Here is a 6,000-nt window from a genome sequence, read left to right as displayed (position 1 = left end):
ACAAGTTAAAAGATTTGCCATCTCCCCTCCCTCGTCCCCTCTCTTTCTCTCTGTCTCTCTCTTTTAGCAGATTTCAGTGCAAAGCATATAACCTTTGTGAATTATTTAGTTTATTGACCTCTGTGGGGATTTAATATGAAGGTCGTTTCCTGCTGGCAGAGCAAGTGCCGGCGGGGTCCTCAGGTGACACGGCCAAGGTCACTCGTCTCCCTCCAGTTAATAATATATTTGTCACACGCAGTGTGTTAGCCCCCGACACAGCGCTACTGCCTTCCACTTGATTAGTGCGACCAATAAGGACTGCCAAAGATAATAAAGTAGACATTGGCTTAAGGAGATGTGTCAAATGTCCACAGCATCTCTCCCTATCTCCTCCCACACATTCTCTGAGCACGAACACACACACACACACAAATTCACACCCTCTCTTTCCCTCCTCCTCTTCCTCCTCCACTCTGTTCTTGTTTTATTGTTTCCTAGATGAAGGTTAAAGGGAGATGCTGAACAGACAGAACAGCCTCAGGGCCTCGGAGGGCCTGGCTGTAGCAGGCAGTGCATTGGGCACCAGTAGCAGCCAACCTCTGCACCTCTTCTGCCCCTACACAAGCCTATGTGGTGCACTGGTGTGTCAGGCAAGAGGCAAGAGGGTGAGTAGGCCAGAGCCAAAGGGGCAAGTGGCCTACAGCGTCTGATGTAGATCGGGGGCAGTAGAGAGCTGCTGTAGCCTGGCCGTGCCTGTCACTGATAATAATCACAGAGAGCTATGGAGCCTTATTAGCGTTGCCGTTTGGCTGAGACAAAATGGCGCCCCATAGGTGAAACCCAGGTGAATTACGGCAGGAGGACAGAAAGCATTACAGCAGTGGCCGCAGATATATCCTGGCATGGTGCTGTAATGAAGCTGCCGGAGTCTGTGTGAATAAAAAGCACAGAATTTAAACCTGCAAGGGCTGAACAAGCCTTAAGTGCAGAATTATTGATTGGATTGTATGGGTGCTGGTGATAATGGAGAATCCAGGAGGCGAAGCAATGACAGACAGATGAGGGTGGCAGAAAAGGTGCCGTAGTCAAGGGTGAGCTGCAGTCTGTTTCACGCTTATCCTTTTCCTGGAATAGTTTGCATGAGGAGGGTCACTACAAGGTGAGTCTGAAAACCACACAGGGCCTACGCTTGTCAGACGCTGGAGACAGCTAATGACAGGGTTATCAGTCATGTATTACAGGTCCGATATCCATGTAGACAAACACATTAATATTCAGTGGTTGCAAAATATATCATCCTTCTACAAAATAATGCAAAAATGGCATTATTAACAAACAAACACCAAGTGTTCAGTAGATAACACACTAGCCGTTATTAAAGAAATAACTACTAAAAAACTAAAAAATATCTATCAATGTCACATGTGTTCATTTTAAACTAAAATGTGAGTTATATGCTGCATTTTACTATTTAGGCCCCAAAATGAGTATTTTTACGTTTGTACAGCGTTTTCAATCATCAATTAACAATCAAACTTAGATGGGACAGTGTTAGACTTGTGGCTCAGCCTCTCCTCCACACAGTCCTCATTTATAAAGTACTCTGCAAACTCAAGCATTATGGCGAACAAGTGTATCTTCCTTTTCAGTTTCCTTGTTTTCCACTGGGTTATTGGCTCTATCACTAGCTAACCAACCAGCAAACACAGTGACATCACATTCTGCACTGAAACGTCCAGGGTTGGTGCTACACATGCTCTAATCAGGTTAACTTTAAACACTTATTTCTTAAATCCAGTTTTAGAGTAGGGTTCCATGGTTAAATTTAGCTTTAATACAAGCAGACTGGTACATTGGCCGTGATGGGAAAATTCCCCATAACAAAACTATTGGTGGTTGGCAGGCGCTCTAATGCAGACAGCTGTAACTAATATTTTTTCTGCTAGGCCTCCTCTCCACTAGGAGGTGCTAAACAGGAGTTCTCCACAGTGAATACTACTGGTGCCTTTAAGAGTATTTCTAATGGAATTACCTTAGACATGGGCTGGTGTGTGGTGTGGTCCAAACACGTTTTTACTTTATTTTTTGTTAGTGAAATTCTAGTATTATTAGCCTGTTATGTAGCACTAAATAGCAGCTATATTTGTCTATGCATTACAACCACAAAGTTTACTGATGGCTCTTGTTAGTCAAGCTAACGTTGGCTGATAACTTGGCACTTCCCGCTTTGGTCTTATTGTGGTTCCAAAACAATATAAGGGCAGCAGTCAAAGCACAAACACTTCGAAATTTAGAGCCAAACGACGTGTTGACATAATCATGGCTGCATCTGTGCTTTGTACACAGGTTATGTGTCATACAACCATCAACCTACTTAGCCATTAAGCTAGGGTTCGGATTAAGCTATCCGGTTGTTAAGTTTGATGTCACTAGCCGTGTCTGGGCCTAAACTCCGCTGCAGGTCCATATATCAAACGATCACTATGACATTACTGAGAGTTGAAAATCTGTCTAAAGTCTTTCATCTTTAATAAAATGATCAGCGTTCTGCTCTACCAGGTGTAACAATTGAGTTTAACATCCAGGCATCCATGAAAACGGAATTTATGACATTTAACGGAGTTAGAAGTTAGCAGGAAGTTAGCTCGCTAGCTTATATCTAAATACAATATAGCACGTCCTGACTGCGGGGTTTTGGAAACAAATTAAAACGTACAGCTCTGCTATCACTTCCAACATAAATGAAGACAGAAAACTAAACAGCAATGACGTTTGTAGGGTTACTGAAGTTTGGCTAGCTGGTATATAATGATGTGCTACGTGACCGCTAGCGACACAGCTATGTTAGCATAATATAAACAAGCTAACTTTTTTTCCACTCGATAAAAGTTAACGTGAGTGTTCTCGGTGGTCAGGAACAAATGTAATCGCATGGCAGGATGCTGTAAAAGGACCAAACTTCAGCCAGGAGAACAACTGAGATAATCCATCCACAATACGAGGTTAGTCATTCATATACTGCTGCATGGGCTGGGCTGTAGTTACATCCTAAGGTTTTAAAAACTAAGCTTAAATAAATGATTAGCGGTAATAAAAGCCGAGGGAGGTCAACAGTGATCACTGACTGTTTTAGGAGCTTTTTGAGATTAAATAGAAGAAAATACAAAACTTTAAACATGTTAACAACACAAAGCCATATTAAACGCAGACTACTTTAGGCCCGGAAGTAGGATTCGTCACGTCATCACTTAATGACCGGATAGTTCTAAGATTACAGCAATGTGCACTCAGAACAGATGTGTTCTTTTTTTTCCTGCCTTGATGGCGAAGAAGACCATTATCTCACATTATTTTATTAAAGTAAGTTTTACTATTGTTTCGATTCGGATCGGAGACCCCTAGTGGATTAAATATTGCAGTTTAAAAAAAAAAAAAAAATTCTGCATTTCCACAAAGTCCAAACAAACAAACCAGGAAAAAAACACTTTTAAATCAAATTCTTAGGTTAGCACATAATGATAATAACATACGCACTGACACAGTTTTTGTGATATTGCTCAGGCACTGCCCATGAAAGAAGCTTCCGCCACCATTTAATTGTAGCTGAATGAGAAAAAACCCACAGAAACAATGTTGCTTTGAAATCAGCACATGTAAGAGTGCGTCAGGGGGAGCTGATGAAGCTGATATCATCCAAAATTAAACAGCAGAGAGCAAATCATGAAAGGAGGTGAAATCTGCCAGGGCATTAGCATGATCTATGACTCGACTGGTGGAAGGACACGGTACTTTTTCTCTGAATGAACAGATTTGTTGAGTCTGTTAATGACCTTCTATTCTAGACCTCTTTCCCTATTATCTGAACTGTCCAGAACCATCCATAACCTGGCTGATTCCTATCTTATAAATCATTGTTCCTCTCTCTCATCTTTGCACTATCGTGACAATTAGGCTCAGTGCTAGGATCCGTGTTTGCTTAATCCAGATTAACTCACATATAGCACATATGAGGAGGATTAATGGTTACAATACCATCCATTACTTGAGACTGTGTTGTGGTGCTTTTTCATCCCTGACATTACACAAATGGGACTTCCTGCTGCTCTATATGTGTTGCACAGATGCCATAAAATGCAGAAATGTGCAAGGATACAATGTTTTGCAAGTCTCATAAACTCATAGTAGTAATTATACAATATAGTACAAAACATAACAACTAGCTCTAATAATACAAATGGCACTAATATATAAATATACCATTATATTATACAAAACTGAAATATGAAATAAAGCTGATAGAGGTTCCCCTCTTGTCACGCTGACATCAGATGTTTATTAATTCAAAAATTATTTTGAATTTGATGGCAGCAATGATGGAAAAAGATGGCTTGTGGCCAACTAAAAGCTGGAAAACAGAAGAAAGAAACAACTAATTAGGTTCTAGACAACAGGTCAGTAACATGATTGGGTGTAAAAAGAGCTTCTTAGAGAGGCAGAGTTAGGAGTAAAGACGAGGAGGGTTTTATGAATCTGCAAAAAACTGTGTGGACCATTGAGCTTGTTATCAGCACCTGCTTAAAAAGCCTGCATTTATAGTGGGATGAGGCCTATGGGACTCCCAGGAAATGCTTTCTGTGTTCTGTTTGTAATAAAATATGTGTTTATGAGCAAATCATTGCATTTAGTTTTTTATTTATTTTTACCGTTTTTGAGCTGAGGTTTGTGTGTGTAAAGATGATGACATCCTCCTTGGTGGATTTCTCCTTTAGGACTTCGCTCATGCATATGACCGAAGAGGTCACCAGTGCAGCCTTTTATTGGCCTATTCATTAAGGAGCACTGGGCCAGAAGTCTAGGGTAAGGTCTCCATTTCCAAAGTAACTCTGCGGCTCAGAGCTCATTTGCAACCAGACAAGCCCATTGTAACAGCAAATAAAACAATATTGATTTTGCAAGTGGCAACGGGGCTGTGCATCTTATTGATCAGGATCAAGCACTTATCACTCTCCAGACCCAGAGTGTGGCAGTGTTAAGCGCAGGTCTCAGGTCTTAATTACGACAGTGGCCTTTACATGGTTCCTTGTCTAATGATGCTCCAATAACATTGCTACGTTTGACCTTCCCTGTGAGCTGGCCTGGAAAAGGTGCCGTTCTTGCAACAAAATGAAATTTTCTGTTCAGCGATTCCAGTCTTTGTTATACTTTTCATCTTAGTGCCCTCTCTACTTCTGCTGTTTACACCCAGATCCAAAAACACCTGAGAGAAGTTGTTAATGTTTACACACATGATCTGCTGTTCTAAATGATCATTTGTCACCAATATAGACTACATTGTCCACTGCTTAATAAAGTCACTACAATAAACTCCAAAATAATTGTAATAAGTGTTAATGTACTGCTAATAATATTCAAATAAAGTGACATGTACTACAGTTAAAAAGGCAGCTCCATATAAACCAAACTTTAGATATTTCAGGCATATTTTAAGGATAAAAGCTTTGCACATGTATTTATCAAGCTGTTTTTAATCTATTTTAATTGTAACTTTTATTTTATTAAACACGATTTACAACCTGAATAGGTGATAAAGTGATAGATCTTTCAGCCCAATTCTACTTTTTCTGCATAATCCATCATACAAAATGTAATCAAATGGAAAAGTCTCTTTTTAAAACTTCTTTTATTAGTTTTAATCTTTTAACTTTATGCATCAAGCAAACATTTAATTATATGCAACATTCTCTGACTGGAAGAAATTAGTTTAACATTTAAACCTATTTTCTGCACATTCCAGCACATAAAATATTTTTTTTTTGTGTGTGTGTTTACACTCTTTCAAATAGATGCAAGTAAAACACAGCAGAAAATAAATAAAGTCAAAGACTAGCGGTCCTGTTGCTCTATTTTCACCTGTAAAGCAGGAGTGGGGTAGGCGGAGGTTTACCCTGGTGAAGAATCCGCGAGTTTCTCTGTGAGTTTCCCATTACGTCGTAGCTACTCGGTGCTTGCTCGGAAGTT

This window comes from Neolamprologus brichardi, chromosome 10, assembly GCF_056152115.1.
Source record: "Neolamprologus brichardi isolate AB-2024 chromosome 10, ASM5615211v1, whole genome shotgun sequence".
Lineage (NCBI taxonomy): Eukaryota > Metazoa > Chordata > Actinopteri > Cichliformes > Cichlidae > Neolamprologus > Neolamprologus brichardi.
Note: the sequence above shows the minus strand (reverse complement) of the source record.